A 22,335-nucleotide genomic window follows, 5' to 3' on the forward strand; every position below is an offset into this window, starting at 1 on the left:
TCCTCTGTTGGCGAGGTGGCGTTGGATGTTGAATTGGTGACAGAGGATGTCTTATTGGTGAAGCCATCCTTGTTCCATCGGGGAACACTATATTAGCTCGCCCTTGGTCTACTCCAACTTCCTGGGTTGGTGGTAGCGCTGATTTATTTCTCCATAATAGAAGCTCAAGCCGTGGCATGAATGGATTTGTTGGGATGTCTTGTTTATTCTAATCAGTCCTAGCTCACCCTATTTAGCCAAGCTGGTTCTTGGGAGTGTGAGTTGAATGATCATTCCTGTGAAGGTTTGTAGGTTGAGCATTTCGTGGGATCTGTTCAGAAGGTACGAAACTTGGGGTTACAGTTTGAACAGACCAATTGATATGAGGTCGATGATTCCTTTGATAATTATGAGGTTGAGTATTTCGCTGAATCTCCTAAGAAGATATGGAGATCAGAGTTGTAGTTCTTATATAGTGATTAAGAATTGGTCGATTATTCCTATGGGACCTATGTGACCCACTTTGCCTCCTTGCGATGTTAAGATCTGTTGCAGGAGGGGTTAATCGAGCCAAGATCTCCTCAATCTTCTTGTTAGCATGGGCAAGATGGTTCCTTAACTGGAATTTTACATCTCAATGGCTATCTGATACCCAAGAAGGGGATTTGGTGGGTATGAGGCAGAGCTCCCAGATCATCTTTGTCCACATATTATGTTCCAGGACAACGTTGCAGAAATGAACCTTCTCTAGAGGGGATGGCCAAACGAAGAGCCTCCTAATCCTCAGGTTGCTCCGTCTCGTTGTCACGCATAGATCGGGTGACCACCATTGTGACTGTTAGGTTAAACTTCTTGGGGGAATTAACCATAATATGATCTCAACGAAAGCACCAATCTGTTGATGCGGTTTTTTGCCAATAGTGGATTAAGAAATCTAAAAATAGAGATATTAGGCTTTTGCTAAACCGTTGATAAAAAAAAAAGTATTAAGATCGCCCACACATTTTACGTGATTCAGTTGTTAAAATCTACCTAGTCCACGAGTTAATCTTATTAATTTGTTTGTTTCTCTCTGTGAAATTGATTATCACAATTTCACCAGAGCACAATTAAAACACATAAAATAAAGATTAATTTCCACGATAAAATTTTCTAACAATTAAAGTGCTGCCTTAGGGTCGGTCAAATTAATTTTAGAGAATTTATAAGACATTCTAATCTTTATTATTTAATACTTAAAATAACTCTTTATTTTCTCTTTTAAACATTAAAGTACCGCTTTGTTTGGTCAAGTTATGATTATCCACTCTCAAGCTTAATCATAACTTTGTGAGTGTAACCCATTATTTCGGAGTTCATGACTTAACTTAGGACATGCCGCCTTAGGGTCGGTCAAGCCTAAAATACATCATTAGTTCCTATCTACAAAAGAAATATAACCTTGCTATTGATATGTCCAGACACCTTCCTTAGAGGGACGAAAACAAAGCCGTCGCGAGGCGCTATTCATATCTCACGGTGTTATATTAATAATGGAGACCATGGGTTATGTTTGAGATATCAACCCTCTCCCACTCACTATTTTGAAATAAGTGTTTTTAACCTAATTAATTCCAAATTAATTATAGTTTCTTTAAACTTTATGAACACAATTAAAATTGGAAAGAAAGCGAGTTTCTAGGTCCATGTCCAATTTTAAATTACCAATCATGTTCATCTAAACTTTACTAAAAAAAAACTTTTTAAAATAAAGTTGGTTTAAAGAAATTAAGTCATGAAGACTTAAAAAATTGGTATGACATTTTACCAAGTTTTCAAAATAAAACTAAGTAATTTACATGCAATTGATTTCACAAAATAATTCATATAAGCATATAGGACAATCCTAATAATCATGTTTCTACTAATGAGATACATGATTATGACTGTGTGGGTTTTTTATGTATGGCATACAATGTATGAAGATGTTATCAATCACATTAACCACATGAAAATAATTATTTAAATAAATAAATAAACAATAAATGTTGAACCGGGTGCTTTTGGGTATTTCTAATTCTACAACCACTTTATAAAATTAAAATAAAATAAAATGCCATGATCTCCATCGGGCTTCTTTACTTTACTGTCGGTAGGATTTGTGGCATTGTTGGTCCAGAACAATAATAAGAAAACAATTTTCAAATTAATGTTGATTAATTAAAACAAACTTTTAAATAATCATTATTTTTCTTTTTCTTTTTAATTAAAACAACTTTTAATTAAATCTCAAATGAATTTAAATTAAAATCTGTTATTTTGTAAAAAAATAAATTTTAAATAAGATATTCAAAAAAGTTTGTTAAGACAACAAAATATCTCACTATTTAAATATCAAATTTCAAAAATATGATATTTAAACATTTTAAAATTAAAAAAAAAATAACAGATTAATTTCAGAAAAAAAAAATTATGGACCGACAGGCGGGGACACACGGCGTCAAAACGGTGCCGCCGAGCTCGTATCGTACGGACACGTCCGTACGGCCGTCCGTACGGTGTCTGTACGACGTCGGGCAGCGGCTCGGAGGTTGGCCTCGGAGGTGCGGTGGCTGATTTCTGAATTCCGAGCTCCGTTCTGACTTTTGTGTGATCAGAATTACAATTTTATGGTATCAAAAACCAAATAAAATTACATAAATCCTATGCCCTTTAATGGCTTACACAATGATCTAATCATAAACAAATCCTAACCCAAAACACCATACAATTAACGATTCAACATTCCCACGCATTCAAACACATTAAGCCATCCATTCATAAATAAATGCATAAAATTAAACCCACACAGATTCAATATATATATATGTGAAGATGGCTCTAGTACCATTTGTTGGTTTTTATTGATCAAATCAGAGATTATGCGCAGCGGAACAACAATCAAATTGTCAGATTAATCCCATAAGATTTCTAGATCTACTTCTTCACACTCATATATATATTGAATCAAGGATAAGAATAGAAACATTACCTCAGGTCCTTCCTTGCTGCTATCTTTTCGTATGGCTGAATCCTTGAGATCTCACACCAAGATCTTCCAAAATGTTCTCAGTCACCCAAAGAACGAGTGTGGGCTCTCTATACAAATAATAGGCAATAACTATTTATCAAATATTCTCAACACATGAGATCTGATAAAGTTTGGACCTAGGTTTTGTGAAGAACAATGACCTTTGTTTTTGTCACTTATCTTTTTCTCTGAGAGAATCCTAGATATTTTTCTATCCCTGAAAACTGATATCCAATATTTTATCATATCCAATATATTAAAATATTTGTTATTTTAAACAAATTCAAAATAACTGATCAGTTATCAGATTTTTGTTTAAATAATAATATTTAAATCGAATCAAAATATCTCATTATTTATTTAATATTTAAATAACTAAAATTGTGGAATCAAGAGACCAAGTCTATCTCTTATGCGTGTAGCACAGTGCCTGTGCACTGTGCCACACATGTACCACATGCATGTGCAGGCATGTGATTTTTCCCAATTTTATTATTATTTAAATACCAAAAATCCCAAAAAATAAATTAATTCAAAATTAATTATATTTTTGTTAAATCAAATAATTAATTAATTCTTAATTAATTAATTTCACATAATTAAACAATAATTATGTTTGATACATAGAAAAATATTTTACTTATCACATAAGTCATTTTTGCCCAATTTTTGTATTTGCCTGTGACTGTGATTGTTTGAGCCATTTTGGGGACCATGGACCTATAACATTAAGCTCCAATAAATTGAAACTAAATAATTAAACTCTTTAATTATAATAGTTAATTTATTAATTCTGATATTACTCCACTATAAATTAAGAACTGCACTCTTTATGTTATAGATATACTTTTACAGAAATCTTTTTCTTAAGTCGTCCATTGATATAACCATCTTACAATAGTTCAACCCTCTAATTAATTAGTTCATAAATTAGAATGGAAGAATTACCATTTAACCTTTCTAATTTACTTCTTATTCCTTAAGTACCATTAATTCAGTAGTGAATAATTAATCTATAATCTAATTATAGATTTGAGCTCAAAATCATTCAGTTCCAGAATTAACCCTTAAGGGAACTAATATACGATCCGTTAGGAAAGATTAGATTCCGTATTGTTGATACATTTTCCCAGCCATCCATGATATTAAATCTCCAAAACAAAAGTCATTAGCCTCATGCTTTGAAGAGACCTTAACGAGTGAATCAAAAGATTTAATAAATATGAACAGGAGTTCATGAACACTCAGGAATTAGGTTGATCTATAAATGATCATCAGTTATGATATGAATTACAAGTCTTTATTGTTAAATGGTTTTTGGATAAAGACTTTAATTCACATCGGTCCATGTCATATATAATCATATTACATAAAGCACCTTTACCGAGATGTCTTTCCACATCAATAATCCGAATCTAGATTATTTGTATCATTATGATACTCAGTAAACCGTACTTACAACTCCAATTAAAGAATTCCATAACTTTAATTTGTTGTTGTTGACTATTTTTATTCATTCATGTGATCTTAATTCTCTCGTACTAATACAAGATCACACCCTCAATAATGAATATGGAATTTTTATGATATTTACAAAATTATTCAAACAATAATTTAACAATCTAAATATGACAATAATAATAAACCATTGTATTTATTTATTCACAGAAAAAACAAATGTCTTTACATGCTTTTAGGACACACCCCTAACATAAATATGGTAACATCCCATTTACATAAATACATTAATGCCTATTGATTCTATGCCTCAAATATTTGGTAAAAAATACTGAATAATTTCTGAGAATTAATGAGTGTATAAGGAATCTCTTAGTCTTTTGTGATCCTTCAGTGTGTGTCATGATCAGGGCTTCCACGAGCTGAACACTTCCTTCAAGTAGGATATCGAAGAGCTAACCTAAACTGACACGGGTCACGTTCAGAGTTTCATGAAGGCGATCTGGCTATCGCGCATCTCAAACTAAGTTGTTAGCCCAATAGGCGATCTGGGGACTATTTGGTTGTCGTAAGCTGTCAAGTTTGACTCGAGCTGCTCACTCCAGAGTTCGCTAGATGTTCTATCTGTACAATTTCTTCATTTTCTTTTTTTCTAGCTGTACCTGATGCTGAGCAATTCAATTCATATTTTTTTTGTGGTACAACACTTAGCATTCCACGCACGAGGAAGAACTCTATAATCAAGGCATGCCGGCTTGGGTGAATTTGTAGTGTCCTTCCTAGTTTTCCCCCAAAACTCCAACCCCTTATTCTCAGGTGTTGTTGAGAACTATTTTGAGCATTAGGTCTCCAACTGTAAAGGCTCGCTCGCACAACATTGACTTGTTGTTTTGGGCTGCTCAGTGATGGTACATTGCTAACCTTATTTGTGCATTTTTCCACATTTCTTCCAATAGGTCTAAATTCTAAGCCATTACCTCACGGTTTGCTTGTTCCTCATTGGAAGAGACCCTGAAAGAATTGACCCTCATTTCTATTGGGAGTACGGCTTCGTACCCACATGCCATAGAGAATTGAGTTTCTCTTGTGGTGGTGCGAGGCGTGGTTCTGTAATCCCAAAGAACTTTGGGTAGTTCTTCCACCCTTGCTCCTTTCACCTTTTCTAGCTTGGTCTTGATATTCTTCTTGAGGATGTTGTGGATGGCCTCCACTTGTCGATTTGCTTGGGGGTGTACCATAATTGAAAAACTCATCTTTACTCCTTTCTCTACATATTAAGCATCGAATAGGTCACCTTCAAACTGAGTGTTATTGTTAGATATAATTTTATAGGGCATTCGATTCCTATAAATGATAAACTTGTTGACAAATGAGAGGATCTGCTAGGTGGTGATATTTGATAGGGCTTCACTTCAATCCACTTGATGAAGAAGTCCATCACCACTAATGCATACTTTCCTCCGCCTCGCCCCACGGGTTGTGCGCTAGTCAGATCTATCCCCTACACTGCAAAAGGCCAGGGGCTGGTCATGCTGACCAACTAATTTGTTGGTTGCCTGAGGTAGTTTGTGTGTCGTTGGCATATGTCACACTTGCTCAAGTAGTGGGTAGAGTATTTTTCCATCGTTGCCTAGTAGTACCCTTTCCTGGTGGCCTTCTTAGACATTGACTATCCACCTGCGTGGTTACCACACTCTCGTTCATGTATTTCATAGACGATCTTTTGGGCTTCTTATCCGTTGATGCATCATAGGAGCGGGACAAAGTGTCCTCTCTTGTATAAGACTCCCTTAATTAGGGTGTATCGAGTGACTTTGTATATTATTCTCCGGGCACCTTTCTTCTCTGCTGGTAATGTTTTGTCCTGCCAATACTTTTTTAATTGGGTCCATCCAGGATCCTTCTTTGGTTTTGATTGTCAAGACTTCTTCTTCAACAATACTTGGTTTAGACAGGTATTCAACAAGGATGGACTTGAGTTGGTCTCGGTCCATGGTGGAGGTGAGCTTAGCGAGGGCATTAGCATTGGTATTTTTCACCCGCGACATTCGCTCAATTGTATACCCATTTAGATGGTCTAAGTGATCGTTCACGTTTGATAGGTAAGCGACAATCATTTAGATAACCAGTTGTGAGTTATTCAACCCTACCAATCAGGCATTGTACCTCCTTTTTGTTCTTGGTGAGACTCATTTCTATTAGGGCTCTGATTTTATTAGGGTTGGCCTTAATGCCTTCGAAATTGATAGTGAAGCCAAGAAATTTTTCTAAAGATACCTCAAAAGTACAATTGTACGGTTTTAACTTCATCCTATACTTTATGAGTGTGTTAAACATCTCACCGAGGTCATAGGTGAGGTCCTCTGCCCTCTTGGTTTTCACCAGCTATCATCTACAGATACCTCCATATTCTTCCCTAGCTAACTAGCAAACATCTTATTCACCAACCTTTTATAGGTTGCACCTGCATTCTTCAGTCCAAAGGGAATCACCTTATAGCAATCGAGTCCTTTGTCTGTTACGAAGGAGGTGGGTTCTTCCTCAGTTGAGTTCATGGGTATTTGATTGTATCTTGAATTGGTGTCCATAAAGATGAGTAGTTCATGACCTATGATCGCATCAATTAACTAATCTGTCCTTGGGAGTGGGAAGCTGTCCTTGGAACATGCCTTGTTGAGGTTTCTGAAATCAATGCAAGTCCTCCAATTCCCACTAGGCTTTGGGACTAGTATGGGGCTTGATACCCATGCTTGGTAAAATGCCTACTTAATGAATCCATTTTCCTTTAATTTCTCAACCTCCTCTCTTAAGGCTAGGTAACTTTCGAGATTGAGTGCTCGCCTTTTCTGCCTCACAGGCCATGGCACTGAGTCTATGTTTAGATGGTGAGGCATGATTGAGGGGCTTATTCTTACCATGTCTTTATGGTTCTAAGAAAATACATCTAGATTATCTTACAGGAACTTCTCTAGCTTCTCCTTGACACCTTCTCGAAGATTCCTCCCAACCTTTAAATTTCTAAATGGTTCTTCACTCATAACAATCTCTTCCAACTCCTCCACTGGTTCACCATTACCATGGGATCCTGTGGCTTGGCAGCTATACGAAGATTTCTATGGTATCACTCTCTTACTTCCTTTAGCTGTCCATTCCTACTTTTCATGTCTTTCAGAGTTGGGAATTTATTGGACAGGTGATATATTGAGGTCCCTTCTTTCAATTCTCTTAGGGAAGGTCTCCCTAATACCACATTGAAAGCTGAAGCACAGTTGACTACTAAAAAATTTGACAAAAAAAAAAAGTTTGTCTAGGTTGCTCTCTTATGGTGCGGGCTAGGTCAATTGTCCCTAAAGGTTGTATCGAGTCCCCAGTAAATACATATAGGGAGGTGCTGCATGGTTTAGATTATTGATGCACAGACCCATCTTCTCCAAGGTAGGGCACTATAAGATATCCACACAACACCCATTATCTACTAAGACCCAGTGTACTCTCATTTTGGCTAACTAGACAGCCAACACCAGAGGATCGCTATGAGGGAAGTGCACTCCTCATGCATCTTCTGTTGAGAAAGTTATTGAATAATTTTCCTCTATAAAGCTCTTTAGGCGACGTTGCTCTAAGCTCATTGTCAAAGGAGGGGAGCTTCACTTGGCTTCTCGGGTGTATCGATCTCTTCCTTTTCTTGACTCCCCTTTGAATCCAGGACCACCATATATAATTTTAACTTCCCCTTGGACCTCTAGGGCTCAGTCTCGATCTTGTGGCAAGGTTGGCCGATCCTCTAGTCTTGACTTCTCACTTTTCACATACCTACCCAAGTGTCCCCTTTCAATCTCCACTTTCAAGTGGGTACACTCTGTAATGGTATGACCTATACCTTTGTTGTATTAAATATACTTGCTAGGATCTTTTTTGGACTGATCCTTTCTCATTGTTGGGGATTTCTTGAATGGTACCTGATTTTCATTTATAAGGAAGTTGTGTTTCGTGGTGCTCTTTACTTTTAGAAAATGTATATGGCATAGGTCTGGCTTACCTCTGCGTTTGTGCCTCCTCCGATGATTGTCTTTTTTCCCTTCGCATGCTCTCTTCTTTTCGGCAGTTCTATGGCTATCATGAGCAGAGGGCTTTTGTGAAGGTTCGCTACCTCATGCTTTAAGGTTCTCATGTCCATCTTCGACTCGAATATATTTTTGGGCTCTCTCATAGAATTCATCTAAGTCTATAATCTCCCTTTTGAGGATGTTGTCCAATAGTTTGATTTCGAGAATCACTTCGGTGGTGATGACTGTAACGTCCCAAATTTTCTAATAAGGCTTAGTGCCTTGATTAGTGTGTCGGGAGGACAATAAATGATTTAATTATATTATTACATGATTAATCATGATATATTTTAATCATTGTTTGATTGCTTGGGTTATGATATGATATGACTAGATATGCATGTTTAGATGTATTAAATATGCATGTGGGCCCGTTCAGGTTAGCAAGAGGCATATTTGTAATTTTGGCCTGTTAGGGGCATAAATGTAGTTGTACGTGTTATGACTGAGACCACATTATTATGTGGGTTTATTTGAGATGTGTGGTCTGAGGCGGTCCTAGGAAGCATATTAGTGGAATAGTCACAACGGAGTCAAATACCCGGCTCGGGATAAGCCTAGGGGTATTTTGGGAACGTGGTATGTATTTGGGATTTATCGTGTAACGGGTAGTTATTTGGTGATTAAGTGGGTATGCTGGGATTAATTGAGGATTTATAGGATTACTCAAGGATTTAGCGGTAATATGGCAAATGGCGGATTTTCCCTTGGTGGTATTAAAGGGCTTGAATTGGCTTAGGGGAAATTAGGTCATTTTGGTGCCAAAATATAAACTTGGACTCAACCTTTAGGAGTCTAGAACCCAAAGGAAAAAAAAAACTCAGTTTTTATCTCATCTCCCTCTCTCGTTTCTCTCTCTATCTCTTGGAGTCTTAGGGGTTTTGTTGAATTGTTGGGAAGAAAGGATTGGAAATTGAGGCTTGAAGCTGGGGATTTGGTTAGGAGCAACTTAAAGCTTGAATCGAAAAACTGAGGTAAGGTTATGCTTTGTTTTATGATGGATTATTGCAGTGGTTTAAATTTCAACAAAGTTTTAAACTAAGGGCTGGGTTTTCATTTGGGTTAAGGATTTGGCTGAGTTTTTGGGTGTATAAGTTGTTTATGATGGTTCGGAATTTTTGTGCTCTATAAATTCTTGCTTTGGTTGGAGCTGTATTGAGTTTGTAGAGTTTTTTGGGAAAAATGGTGGCAAACCCCATATTTTTTGGGTTCGCATAAGGGCGTTGCAGCGCTGTTCTTCAGAGCCGAGGCGCTTGATTGATCTAGGGCATTGGGCCCTAGCAGGGTGCCCCGATGCCTGTATGGTTGTGTCGCAACGCTAGGCCATTTTTAGGGGCCTTAATTTTGTATTTTTAGGGCATAGGCCTAGAGGCTCAAGGGACGATTTCACGACCCCGTATTGGGGAATTGGAGGTCTCGAGAGTATGGGATTGGTCCCAAGGGTCAATTATGGAATCGAATAGTAATGAGAATGTTCTTTGTGGGTTGTGACTATGATACCACAAGGGCTCAGGAGAGGATCGTTCTTGCGAGTCATGCTTGCTTGCCTAATTGCTTGCACTCTAACAAAAGGTAAGAAAACTATTTGTGAATGTAGGGCAAGGCATGGCCCGATTATCCGTGTTTAGTATTATGTTTGTAATTATTATGTTATGTTTATGTTTTTCTGAATTATCAGCGAAGGCCAGAATCGGCAAAGGCCAGGATAAGCAAGGTCCGCAAATGAAAATAAGCAAGCTGAATTCAGGTCATTTTGGTATGGCCATCTAGGGTGTTGTACTCACCCACTCGGTGAAGAGTTTGAACCTGGTGCCTAGTAACGCACCATGATGGGCTTCGGCCGCTATGTGAATTGTTTGCTATATCTGTTAAAGTTATGTGTTTACAAAGATAAAATGTTATATGCTATGTTTGTGGACATTTCTCATGGGGTGCTCTATGGTGAATGAAAAGGCAAGTGAAAGACTTACCAAGCATGAGTTGGAGGGCATGGAGCGGCACATACATGTTTGGCCTACCTGGCTACTACGGTTGTGGTAGTTTTGAGGAAGGTTGTGTAATTGATCAATTTTGTCGCGTAGGTCGACTGTGTAAAGACTATTGAGTTGTAAATATGTCTTAAACAGTGTTTTGGGATCCAAATGTAACACTTTTAAGATTCAAGTGAATGTCCAAACTGTGTTTACTGAATTCCTTTTCAAATGAGTCTTTACTATAAATTATTAACACTTTTTGGTCTAACACCTCGATTTGCGAGTTAATTGCACGTTTTCAAATCACATGGCGAGGACTATGAGGTTGTAGGGGATTACAACTTGGTATCAGAGCGTGCCAAGTATTATAGTTCCTAAAGATTGACTGAACAAGTACGCTCATTTCTAGTGACATGCTCGACTCAAGGTTGGTCAGTATTAAGTGGAATATATGTTTAATTGCTTATTTGAATTTCCTGATTGACATATGTAGAGCATGATGAGTTTATTTAATGTTAGGGCATGGCCCCGTTGACTATTATATGATTGTGATGTGTGTGCATTGTATTGGTTTGATATTTGTGTTTGATTGGTTGAACTGGGGGGTGGTTTTCTTTGGTTATTCTTATCATGCCTGATGTGTGGTGTCATTGATTGCAGACATATTGAAGTTATGCCGCGACAATCAAATCAATTCCGTGACTATATGGTCGAAGATAACAACCAAGGCCAGGACCATCCACCTCCCCACAGAATTGGCAACAGATGGTTGCAGAAATGCAAGCTAGACTTTAGAGAACTGAAGATGAACTCCGAGAGCTGAGACAACGGGCTCCTCCTCGGGTTGCTGGATTACAGGTCCCACAGGCTGTGGGACCAGTGCCAGCCTAGCCTGTGATGAAGAATAGGTGGGAGCCTCTATATGAGAGGTTCAGAAAGTGACACCCTCCCACCTTTGAGGGTGGTCCAGACCCACTACGAGCATAGTAGTGGATGAACATACCATATTCTATACTATATTTCATGATGGCGGTAGGAAATGAGAGGGTGGCTTGTGCCATCTATATGCTGAGGGAGGATGCCCGCACCTGGTGGGAAGTTGTGTCTCAGAGGAGAGATGGGACTACTATGACCAAGCTGAATTCAGAGATGTCTTTAATGAGAAGCATTATAGTGCTGCAGTTCGAGCGGCAAAGGTTGATGAATTCACCAATTTGACTCAGAATAGAATGAGTGTCATAGAGTCTTCATTGAAGTTTGACCAGTGGGCCAAGTTTGCACTGGGTTTGAATGTGATGATGGCATGTGATGTTAAGATAACACTGAACCAGATATGGAAGGAAGGCACCGCAAGGCATGATGCTCGGAGGATGGTGCCTCCATCAACTGGTTCGAGCCTAGGTAGTGGCCCCAGTGAGCGGAAGAGAAAGGCCCCAGATTCTTTTGTTCCTCCTAGTCCAAATAGGAGGGCACGGGGTACCTTTGGTGGCCGTCGGGGTGGGGGAAAGAACTGGAGAAGTTTCCCAGAGTGTCCATGGTCCAGGCGATGACATCTAAAGGAGTGTAGAGTCAGAGCATGCTTCATCTGTGGGAGTGTCAGACACTTGAGGAAGGACTGCCGACAAGCCAGAAAAGAAGAACCAAAGAGGAGCGACAGCCTCACTCCAGCTAGAGTGTATACCTTGACCTAGACCGAGGTGAGGATAGTCCCTCAGTCATGACAGGTCAGATTTCTTGTGCCAGTTCTTTGTTTATTGCATTGATTGATTTAAGAGCTACTCATTCATTTGTATCTACAAGGGTGATAGATCATCTGTGTAGACCTTGTGATTTGTATGATAGGGGATTTAGGACTTTGTTTCTAATTGCGGAACTGGTAGTCTATAGGAGGTGGGTTAGAGCAGTATGAGTGGAGATAGACATTAAGGAGTCGCCTGTGGACCTAATTGAACTGTGATGGTTATTTTGATATGATCTATGGGATGGACTGGTTATCAAAGTATGGGGCGATGATAGACTACAAGCAAAGGATGGTGAATTTTGACTCTGAAGGAGAGGAATCCTTTATGTTTGTGGGGACGATGAGTGGACCATGAGCACCTATGATCTATACATTGAGATCTAGAGACCTGTTCAAGAAGGTTGCATAGGATTCCTAGCAAACATAGTGGATACCTCTAGGGTCGTTTCAATTGCACCAGGTAAGACTAGGTTAGTGTGTGAGTTTCCTAATGTATTTCCAGCAGACCGGCCAGGATTGCCACCACAATGAAAGATCGAATTTGTCTTAGAGTTGGCACCAGGATTAGAACCAGTATTGAGGACACCGTATAGAATGGCGCCAAGAGAGTTAAAGGAATTGAAGATTTAATTGCAGGAATTGCTGGATCTCGGATTCATTAGACCCAGCTTTTCATCATGGGGTGCTCCAGTGTTGTTTGTCAAGAAGAAGGATGGGTCCATAAAATGTGCATTGATTACCGAGAGCTGAATTAGTTGACTATTCCGAATAAGTATCCATGGCCAAGGATTGATGATTTTTTCGATCAGTTACATTGGAAGACAGTGTTCAATAAGGTTGACCTTTGGTCTAGCTACCATAAGCTGAGGATTATGGAGGAGGACATACCAAAGAATGCGTTCTGTATGAGGTATGGATACTATGAATTCTTGGTCATGTCTTTTGGGTTAACCAATGCCCCAACAACCTTCATGGATTTGATGAATATGGTTTTCAGGGATTATTTGGATAAGTTTGTAATGGTATTCATTGGTGATATATGGGTGTACTCCGAATCAGACACGCAACATGATCAATATCTTCGTTTGGTACTACAACGGCTAAGGGAGCATAGGCTATATGCTAAGTTCAGTAAATGTGAGTTCTAGTTACCCCAAGTAACATTCTTGGGCCACATTGTGAGTAAGGAGGGGATTCTGGTGGACCCAACCAAGATAGAGGCAGTGAGTGATTGGCTGAGACCGAGAAGGGTACCAGAGATTAGAAGCTTTCTGGAATTAGTAGGGTACTATAGGTGATTCGTTGAGGGATTCTCCAGAATAGGAACACCACTGACTGAGCTGACACGTAAGAAGATGAAGTACGTCTAGACAAATAGATGTGAGAATACTTTCACGGAGTTGAAGCATAGACTGATAACAACTCCGGTATTGAGTCTTTCATCAGAGAAGGAAAACTTTTTGGTCTACTGCGACTGATCGAGGCAAGGTTTGGGTTGTGTGCTGATGCAAGCTGGAAAGGTAATAGCCTACGCATCTAGACAGCTGAAGGAGTATGAGCAGAGGTATCCCACTCATGATCTGGAGCTGGCAACGGTGGTATTCGCACTGAAGGTATGGAGGCATGACATGTATGGAGAGAAGTGCAAAATATACACTGACCATAAAAGTTTGAAGTATTTCTTTACTCTTAAGGATTTGAATATGCACCAAAGAAATTGGCTGGAGTTGGTGAAGGAATACGATTGTGAGATTTTGTACCATCCAGGAAAGGCCAATGTTGTGGCCGACGCATTTAGTCGAAATGGCCCCGGGCAGTTATTGAGTTCGAGACAGATATAAAAAAAGCTAGCTGAAGAAATTATGAGAGTAGGAATGAACTTGTAGTTGGTCAGCTAGCCAACATTACTCTTTACTCCATGCTCCTTGAGAGAATCAGAGAAGAATAGAAGGAGGATCCTCAGTTGAGGAAACACAGGGAGAATGTCTTAGCTAGATTGGCTACAGACTTTTCTATTTCAAAGGTAGATTTGTTGAGGTATAAAAATCAGATTTGCGTTGCGGTGGATTCTGGTATTCGGTGAGAGATTGTGGACGAGTCTCATACCACTCTTTATTCTCTACATTCAAGTACGATGAAGATGTACCAAGATCTAAAAACTCTATATTGTTGGCCAGGAATGAAAAAGGATCTGGTGGATTACGTGGCCAACTGTTTGACCTGTCAGCAGGTGAAGGCTGAACATCAAAGGTCAGTATGGTTGCTACAGCCTTTAGGGATTCCAAAGTGGAAGTGGGAGGCTATTACAATGGACCCTGTGGCAATATTGTCGAAAACAGTGGGATAACATGACTCGGTGTGGGTGATTGTTGATAGGTACACCAAATCAGCCACTTTTTGCCCATTAGAATAACCTATACAGTGTAGTAGTATGCTGATATGTAGATGAAGGAGATTGTGCGTCTACATGGGGATTCGAGGTCGATAGTGTCAGATCGGGACCCCACCTTCACCTCTAAGTTTTGGGAGAGCCTGCAGAGGGCTATGGGCATGCAGCTAAGATTCAGTACAGCTTATCATCCTCAGACGGATGGATAGTCTGAGAGGACAATTCATATATAAGAAGACATGCTGTAGGCCTGTGTGCTGGATTTTGGGGGATCTTGGAGTAAGTATCTCCCTTGGATAGAGTTTTCTTATAATAAAGTTATCAGCCGACTATCGTAGTTGCTCCGTATGAAATATTGTATGGGAGAAAATGAAAATCGCCCATCTAATTGGATGAGATGGGTGAGAGGAAGTATTTTGTTCCTGAGGCTGTTCAGAGGACTAACGAGGAAATTGAAAATATTAGAGCGAGAATGCTTGCCTCCCAAAAAAGACAGAAGAGCTACTTAGACTTGAAACATAGGAGTGTGAAGTTTCAAGTCGGTGATGATGTATTTCTCAGAGTTTCTACTTTGATAGGGTAAAACAATTTGGAGTGAGAGGCAAGTTGAGTTCTAGGTTTGTCGGCCCCTTTCAGATTCTAGAAAGAGTTGGAGAGGCTGCATACATATTAGCTATGCCTCTAGCTTTATCAGGGGTTCACAATGTGTTTCATGTATCTATGCTCTAGAGGTATGTGTCAGATCTTGTACATGTGTTGAGTTATGAAAACCTAGAATTGGATCAAGATTTGTCTTATAAGGAGAAACTGGTTCAAATCCTAGACCGAAATGGCAAAATCTTGCAGAACAAGACCATTGCCTTAGTAAATGTGTTGTGGCGAAAAAACAAAGTAGAAGAGGCAACTTGGGAGCTTGAGATTGATATGAGAGATCGGTATCATGAACTATTCAGGTAAAGTTCGAGGATGAAATTTCTGTAAGGAGGGGATAGTTGTAATGTCCCAAATTTTCTAATAGGGCTTAGCGCAATGATTAGTGTGCTGGGCGGGCAATAAATGATTTAATTGTATTATTATGTGATTAATCATGATATATGTGCATCATTGTTTGATTTCTTGGGTTATGATATGATAAGACTACATATGCATAATTAGGTGTATTAAATATGCATTTGGGCCCATTCTAGTTAACAAGGGGCATATTTGTAATTTTGTTCTGTTAGGGTCATAAATGTGATTCTGTGTGTGTTATGACTAAGACCACATTATTATGTGGGTATATTTGAGATTTGTGATCCGAGGCGGTCCTAGGGAGAGGATTGGCAGAATAGTCACAACAGGGTCAAATACCTGACTCGTGGTGAGCCTAGGGGTATTTTAGGAATGTAGTATGTATTTGGGATTTATCGGGTGATGGGTAGTTATTTGGTAATTAAGTGGGTATGCCGGGACTAGTTGAGGATTTATAGGACTACTTGAGGAATTAGCGAGAATGTGGCATATGGCAGATTTACCCTTGGTGGTATTAAAGGGCTACAATTGACATACGTGTAATTAGGTCATTTTGTTGCCACAGGATAAACTTGGATTCAAACCTTGAGAGTCTAGAACCCAAAAAAATAAAAAATAGAACTCAGTTTCCTCTCTATCTCTTCGAGCATTGGGGGGTTTTGCTGAATTGTTGGGAACAGAGGCTTGGAAATTGAGGCTTGAAGCTGAGGATTAGGTTAGGAGCAACTTAAAACTTGAATCCTGCAACTGAGGTAAGATTATGCTCAATTTTATAATGGATTATTGCAGTTGTTTAAATTTAAACAGAGTTTTAAGCCAAGGGCTGGGTTTTGGTTTGGTTTATTGATTTGGCTGATTTTTTGGGTGTATATGTTGGTTAGGATGGTTGGAAATGTTTGTTGGGAATAAATTCTGGCTTTGGTTAGAGCTGTATTGAGTTTGCAGGGTTTTAGGCTCGGGGAAAAATGGTGGAAAAAACCCAGTTTTTCTTGGTCGCGGAAGGGCGTCACGACATTGTTCTTTCGAGTCGCGACACTAGGATGATCCAGGGCAGGGGGCCCTGGCTGGGTGTCGCGGCGCTTGTATGTCTTTTTCGCAGTGCTAGGCCATTTTCAGAGGCCTTAATTTTGTATTTTTAAGGCATAGGCCTAGGGGCTCGGGGGATGATTTCACCACCTCTTGTGGGGGAATTGGTGGTCCCGGAGTTAAGTTGTTGAATGAATTGTCATGAGATGTTATTTGTGGGTTGTGACTAGGTTACCGCTAGTGCTCGGGAGAGGATTGTTCTCGAGATTCGTGATTAGTGTGCCAGGAGGGCATAATTGGTTTATGTGTGAATTTATTAGTTTAATGTACGAATATGTGATAAGCATGCTTGAATGATTATATGTATATATATGAAATGCATGTCTACGAGCATCAGTATGCATGTAGTCCCCGTTTAGCTTAAAGGGGTATATTTGTAATTTTAGCCCGTTGAGGGCATAAATGTTGTTATATGTTATAATTGTGAGGACCACATTATTATGTGAGTAATCTGTAGCATGCGACTAGAGCCGATCCTAGGGAGCTAGTTAGCAGGAAAGTCACAACGAGACCTAATACTTGACTTGGGGCAAGTCAAGGGGAATTTTGAGAATTAGATGATTATTTGGGTTATCAAGTTATGGAAATAAATAATCGGAGATATATTTGAGGTTAGGAAGCTTAGGCGGGAATATTGGGGAATTTTACCATTTTTCCCTCGGGGACGTTTCCGATACCCTGAGCCTCGGGATTGATTTAATTGCTTAAGGGTAGACAGATAAAACTTCGAAAACAGTGGAAACATAAGGAACCGACCCTCTCCTCTTTCTCTCCTTCTTTCTTCTTCTCTCTCAAGGAAAATCATAGAAAACTAAGGGGATTTGGCTGGGAATTCAGAGGTTTGAGCAGAGGATTTGGAGGATTAACTTAGTGGAAGCTAGGGAATCAAACTAGAATCTAAGGTAAGTATTGAATTACATTTTAATTAGTTTATTATGAGATTTTGGGGCTGAATTCTAAGAGTTCTTCGGTTCTTAATTTCAAGGTTTAATTAAGGCAAAAAGCTTGGGAGTTAGCTCAGAATTTGCTTAGGGAAGTGGTTCTGCAGTGAAGGTAAGCTCGAATTTATGATCTAATGTTTGAATTCTGGTGTTTTCATGGCTGCTTTTTGTGTTCTTGAGCTTTTGGGTTTCAGAAATGGAAATGGGTTTTTTATGAGTTTCTAAGCTAGGTCTTTGCTGGATTATGTTGTTGGAATCATGTTAGAGGTTTTGTGATCAATGGGTTTTGCAATTAGGATGGTTTTGGGTGGTTTTGAGCAAGGTTGGGATGTTAAAAATGGTGAATTTTCTGGGCACGAGGGGCTGGGTCGCGGCTCTGTTCTAGAGTGTCGCGGCCCTGCAAAGCAAAGAAGAGCCAAAGAGGCTCTGCGGTAGGGAAACGCCGCGGCGCCACAGGGCAGGGCCGCGGTGCGTGTCTGTGATGAGAGAGGCCTAGCCTCTATTTTAGGGGGCGGGCCGCGGCGCAGGTTTTTACGGCCGCGGCCCTTAAGGGTATTTTTGGTTATTTGGAGGTTTTAAGCGCAGGAACCTAACCTAGGGTGCTCGGGATCAATTCCACCATCGTGCTTGGTGGAATTCGATGTCCCGGAAGCTATAACTTTTCCCAGAAATATTTATTCGAATATTAATGGAATCCCTTATCTTGGTTGTGACTAGGTAAAAGCTAGAAATTAGGAGATGGATCGTGCTCAAAGGGCATTTCTTGTAATCGGAGCGTTTGGAAATTAAAGGTAAGAAAAAACTGCACCCGGTTGTGGATTTATAATGGGAGTAAGGGTTCCCTACTTTGTATGCTTTATAGAGGATGGAATTATGCCATGTAAATAGTAAACGAGCGGCCTACGAGTGCCGGAGTTTACATTAGCGCACAGGGCGCGGCTCGGCCACTAGTAGCTGAGGACAGCTTATTATGCACTGAGCTCGGTTTAAGCGAGCCGGAGTTAGTGGGGTATCATATGACTTGATTGTTATTATTTGTTGGTGGATTTGTCATGCTGAATAGCTAAGTTTTAATTGGTTGAATCATTGGATGTATCTATGTGCTATGTGGTTAGTGTGGAATGTTAAGTACATGATCATGCTTAAAGGGTTACTAAATTGTTATTACTGTTTGTTATATAATGTGATGTTTTTTTGCTGGACCTTGGCTCACGGGTGCTTGGTGGTGCAGGTAAAGGCAAGGGCAAGCTTGACCAACCCTTACTCGGAGAGCTCTGGAGTAGAATGTACATGAAAAGCTGCTCAACCGCCACGGTTGAGGGGAGACAGGGACAAGAGAACCATAAACGTCTGTTTTTCCTTTAGAATGGCTAGTGGTTGTTTGAGCTCTGGAAATTTTGTAAACTGACTCTTAAACGTTGTTTCTTTTGGGATCCCATGTGTAAAAATGTTTAGTTATATGAAAATTATCTTTTGACACCAAAACCTTTTAACCCTAGTGCATTAATGATTTTAGCAAACACGTTTTTAGCTAAATGACTTGATTAGCAAGTCCTGCACCTTTATAAATACACAGTGTAATGGTCTTGGCTATCCAGGGCGTTACAGCCTTAGCTCATGGATGCTCTATGGTGTAGGTAAGGGCAAGGGAAAGCTGACCAAGGATGAGTTGGAGGGCGTGGAGTGGCCCGTACATGTTTGGCCTACCTGGCTACCACGATTGGGTAGTTTTGAGGAACATTGTGTAGATGATCGATTTTATCGCCTAGGTCGACTATGTAAATACTTTTGAGTTGTAAATATGTTTTAAACAGTGTTTTGGGATCCCAATGTAAGAATTTTACGATTTAAGTAAAGGTCCAAACTGCTTTACTGAATTCTTATTTAAATGAGTCTTTGCTTTAAACTAATCACACTAATTTGTCTAACACCGCAATTAGTGAGTTAAGTGCACATTTTTGAATCACATGGTAAGAATTCTATGGTGGTAGGGCATTACAATGACCTTCTTGAGTTCTCCTCTAATCAAGCTTCCCACCTTAATTGCTTCCATATTGAATCTATCGATATAGCTTTTATGTTTGCAAGGCAGGTACTAACATAACATAATCGCGGACTGCGTGGTGTTGGTGGAGAAATTTTTCTGTAAGTTGCTGCCATGACCTGATGGTTCCTGGCCTTAGCCTCTTAAACCTCTTATACGCATCTACTCTTAGTGTAACAGTGAAACAATGGCATCTTGCTCTGTTGTTGACCCCTGTCAAATTCATCAAATTATTGAAGGTGTTTAGGCGAAACTTTGGATTCGTGGTGCCCTTGTAAGGGGTCATGTGAGGCTCTTTGAAGATGGTAGGGAGTCACTGAACATTAATTTCTCTTGTGAAGGGTGGCTCGTAGTGGAACTCGTCCTCACCTCCGTGTCCCCCAGATGCAGTGAAAATCTTTCTCCAAAGGCTTTGTATTTCGGTGTCTCTTTCCATCCTTCTCTTTTCAAGGAGTTACGAAGGTCCTCGTGGTGGAACTTCGCTTTGGTTGTGTACTTAGAAGGAGCTACAACGGGTGTTGTTCTCATCTCTAAACCTTTCAAATTAAGCTTCTCCCCTAGGTCAGGCAGAATTTCATTGGAAGCAGTCTTGGGGTCATACCTCTCGTAAGTTGAGTTCACGTCGGGTCGCTCTCCCTTTCTTAGGGTTGCTCCATTGGTGTAGAATCCTCCCTATGTTTGGAGTGAGGAGTGTAACAGGTGGAAAGCCATTTTTTCCATCGTCCACAAGTGTGGTTGTTTCCCTTCGTGCTTGAATTTTTCCTTTTTGCTTAAGGAGAGGCGCATCTCATCTCCATGAAAATGAGCTCGATAGCTTAAGCTCATCAAGTGTGTTCATACACTTTTACCAGGCTTATGCTTGGAAGGGCAAGAGTCACGATGGTTTGAATGTGGGGCCATTGGAGGCCTTGGTGGAAGGGGAGTTGTATGGCCCTCTGCCAGAACAACAGGGGGTGGTATAGTGTCTGCCATTAGGTGAACGATGGAGGATGATAATTATTCCTCCTCACCGTTTCTTCTAGGTAACTTCGATGCACCTCAGTTCGTCGGCGGAGGAGGGTCTCTCATGGATGCTCTTAGCTGTGTTCCGTCAAGGTCAATCTCCACTCCTTGGTGTCCTTGTAGGAATTTTTAACGCCTTTGCATATTTTCTTACCGGAATCAATTGAAAACAACTATTTGTTAGTTTTTATTCCCACAGACAGCGCAAAACTGTTGACGATGAGAACTAGTCTACGGACATAGGTTAAAAAAATGAAAAACTTCGAAAGAAATCGCAAAGTAAAATTGCAGAGAAAAAATTGAGAAAATGTTTGTATTGCTCAATAATTTCATGGTCGTACATCCTGTACTCATACACATACCTCCTACCTGAAGGTTGTTCTCACTTTTGAAAGATATGCCTGTGACACCTACCTTAGGAGGTAAGGCAGAGACTCGTTAGCGAAGCAGATAATTTAAAGAGGCTTGAGAGAAAATGGCCTGGCGAGTTGGTTTGTAAGGGCGAGATTCGAGGAATCTCGTAGAAAACTTGGCGCAAGAACGTGTCGTGGGACCTTAGGCACAAGGCCGTTGTTGTACCATAAAAACACGAGTTCAACCATCTTCCTCTGGGAGCAGCTGGCACGTAATAAGTAAAGGATGCAAGACTTTTGAGATGTCTTGCAATCTCCAAGTCAAATAGCTCGAGGTTGTGTCACTGAGTCAGGGACAGCCCGGGATCCTTTAGATCATTGGAGGTACTAGTGAGAGATCAACGTGTCAAGTGTCCATATCGCCTTCTTTAAGTCCATGTATTATCTGAGTCAATCCATCCTTCTCCAGTTATATCTAGTTCGAGGGTGGCATCTAGCTCGAGGCATTTTAAAGACGCACATGATAGAATCCATACAGATTTAGATGCCCAATAGGCGCAATAAATGCACACAACCGTTATATACATTTATTGAATGATGTAAATGGCAATAGGCTTAATTAGAGAAATTACATATCCATTTATTTTGGAAGTTACCCAATACTTTGTGTTACTATTTATAGTACGATTACCCAATACTATCAATCATAATTGCATATTGTTGTACCTCAAAAATACGAGTTGAATTACTCATCACGGGATACAACTGGCAGACAAGCATCTGAAAAAAGCGTACATATAGAGTATCTTGCTAACTCTAGAGTGAGTAACTCGAGTCAACTTGACAGCCTACAACAACTAGATAGTCTCTAGATTGCTTCTTGCGCCAACAACTTACTTCGAGATACACATCGACCGTATCGCCTTCTTGAAACACTGGACATGACCCGTGTCAGTTCGGATTTGTCCTACAATACACAGCTCGAGGAATGTGTTCATCTCGCGGAAGCCTAACTATGACGCAATGTGAAGGATCCTAAAAGACTTGGAGATTCTTTATACTCCACATAAAGTCCCATATTTTATTATGTATTTATTATCAGATATAACAGATACAAATTTAATAGGCAATCATGTATTTATGAAAATGGGAAGCTTCCAAAGTTTGTAAGTTACCATATTAACATACGGTTACCCAAAATTT

Source organism: Humulus lupulus, chromosome X (genome assembly GCF_963169125.1).
Source record: "Humulus lupulus chromosome X, drHumLupu1.1, whole genome shotgun sequence".
Taxonomy (NCBI): domain Eukaryota; kingdom Viridiplantae; phylum Streptophyta; class Magnoliopsida; order Rosales; family Cannabaceae; genus Humulus; species Humulus lupulus.